We start from the raw sequence: 2,970 nt of genomic DNA, 5'->3' as shown, positions 1-2,970 counted from the left end.
TCATCTGGTAGCCTCTATTTTGCTAATACATTATTTGTCCAATTTGTCTAAGTTACTCTAGTCCACCCTTTGCACTTGTGGCAAATCTACACTCACACTTGACAATGAAGTTATGGTAATATAATTTAATTGTTGCTGTTACCACCACTGTTGTTATTAAAAATCAGTAATGAGTAGATGGCTCAGCAAAATGCCTAGTATCAAAATCAACTGTTATACATACCACTCTTTCTGCACGGATCTCTGCTTCTGGCAGAGTTTAACTTACTAACAGTACTATGTACTTTTGCAGTGAGAGAATTAACTTTTAGCACTGCAGTCTGTGAAGTCTCAAGCAAATATAAACCACACCACAATGATAAACCTGCGGCACTTACATGGGATTTCCTATCTGATCTCTGATGCAACACATTTTAATCTGTCAGGCTCACCTACCAGTCTCTTCCTTCTACACTCTGTAATTTTAAAAACTTGGCAAGCACTGTAGCCTTTTACAAAAAAACATTTTAACCATCTTCCTACATGTCTTCTCTCTGAATACAGAACTAATCATGCAATTCCCCAAAGAAATCAGAATCAGCAAGAGCTTGTGTATCAGTCTTAACACAATGCTCATTTCTCCTGGTTCAAACCTTACTTTACACACATGTAAAAGCATAATGTATTCATGTGCAAAACCTAAAAGCAAACTAGTAGACCCTAGTCAAGCAAAAACCTATGTTCAAAAAAATTAAAGGGTGCTAGAATCATGCTTAAAGTTCAGCATCCAAAGTAAACATGGTGGTGATTGGTACATCTAGACGAGAGCAGCATGAGATACTGCCCAGTCGTGGTCGAGTTGCGCTGGCTGAGCTTCAGGTCTAAATAAACTGCAGTTACTATATACGCTACTGAGGTGTGAAGGAAAGAATTTGTATAGCCTTTTACACACTGTGACTGGCTTTATGTTACCCTAATAACTCCTTCTTTTCACGTGTGATTTCAATAATACAATATTATGAAAGGATTTGATGGGACTCTCTGATGCTCTTGGTTTACTTCTGTCTCTTTTGAAACCACATTTTGAAATTTTTGTTTTGGTAAAAGACTGAGCTTTTGTTTTCCTCCAGCAGAAGCCTTTAGCACATCTGCCAGAAATCACTCTTGGAAACTAGACACCAGAAGATGCTGCAAACAAACTGTTTTCCACAGAACTTCAGCTGAATTAGGGGAAAACAGATTCAATATATGTACTCATACTATCTTTCTCTGACAATAATATTTAGCTCCTTCTGTAGTTTCCAAGAAAATCCCAAGTCTACAGGCCAGTTCTGAATGTTTGACAAGCACAATTTGATAAATCCTTCTGGGGAAGCAGTGATTAGAGAAGGCAACTGGCAGGTAGGAGGCCCACACTGCATTCCCTGTTTCATTACTGATATTTCTGGATGACCTTGTCAAGTCATTTAATGCCTTTCTGCCTGTGTTTCCCTATCTGCAAAATGTTCAGATAAACACCTTCCTTTTGAAAACACTGTAAAATTTTTTGTTATGGAAACAGTTCCTTGGATGTTAATCTGGCTCTTGGGGTGTAACATCAGATGAAAAACACAATGGCCACATGACATAAACGTCAATCTAATATTTTCTAACAGATTAAGCCATCACAGTTTAAGTAATAGGTTAACCTTGCACCTGAAGGCTTTATTTCAGACCAGAAAGTAGTTACTCATTCCATTTTAATCTTCTTCATATCAGCCAAGCCAGCATCGTAAGTGCAAACCATAAAGGTACCCCCCCTCCCCCCCAATTGGCATAAACTTCCTTGTTCTGCTTAATTTCAGAAGTATGACTATTTAGCCAAGCTTCATCTTGGTCAAGTATATGCTGCTGGCAGTAGGCAATGCTCAGAACTGGGATTAAAGCATAGTACCCTCAAGCATGCAGATGGTTTAACAGTGGCTATTGGTGACTGGCATCCCTAAGTCTGTTCAGGTCAGTAGACTCTCATGCACATCTTCCTGAATGGTAACAGGCTCTTCCATGGCCTCTCAATGACCTTGACTGGCTAATACATGTTTTTATTCTTAATGGGCCAAGATATGTACTATAAATGGAATACCTAAGTGCAGTCCTATTATGAGTCATTTCACCATCACTCTTTTTCTAGAGAAAGTGTAGTATTACATAATTCTAGGAGCAACCTAATAGCAGAGCGGAAGCAAAATGGGAAGGGAGACAAGGGCAATTTTATTAATCCAGCTGTACAAACCTGGGCTGGCTAACAACATGCAACACACACTGAAAAGAGAGCTGCTTTTCAACACAGATCCCACCTCAGATACCACAAAAGCACTGTTGAAGTTCTGTGAAGCCAAGCACAGCACCTTGCACCTAGAAATGAAAAAGCAATTTAGAGTTTAGGACAGCTTTTCTACAGGGACTTCGACGTATTTCACCTGAGGAAGGACACATGCTGACATCGTGGCCGGCTTCCACAGGCATTTCACCTCGCGCAGCAACGGACCACGGCCGGCTACACCGCCGCCTCCTTCTGGCAGCGCAGCCCTAATGGCGCTCCCTCACCCCCCACAAAATGGCGGCCGCGCGTGCCCCGGGGCCCGCCCTTCTCTCTCCCTTGGCACCGCCGGGCGGTCCAGCCCCATCGGTACACCCGGAGGCTGCTGGGAGAAGGGGGAGGCCAGTAGCCGCGCTCCCCTCAGAGAAGTAGCACCCTCAAAAGGGAAGGGAAGGGGATGAGGACGGGATGGGACGTGACGAAGCTCCCCTGAGGAGAGCAGAGTGACAGCACCGCGGCTCGTGCGACCGATCCCTAGGGAAAGACCACCGCCCGCCCCAGCGCGCTACCTCATTGGCTCTCGTTTCTCTGCCTCCAGCTGATTGGCGAACAATTCCCCCCCCACGCGCTCTCTCTTCCCTCCTATTGGCTCCCGCTTCCCGCCCAACTCCTGCTCGCCAGCCGCCGGCGCG

Source organism: Buteo buteo, chromosome 13 (assembly GCF_964188355.1).
Source record: "Buteo buteo chromosome 13, bButBut1.hap1.1, whole genome shotgun sequence".
NCBI lineage: Eukaryota > Metazoa > Chordata > Aves > Accipitriformes > Accipitridae > Buteo > Buteo buteo.
Note: the sequence above shows the minus strand (reverse complement) of the source record.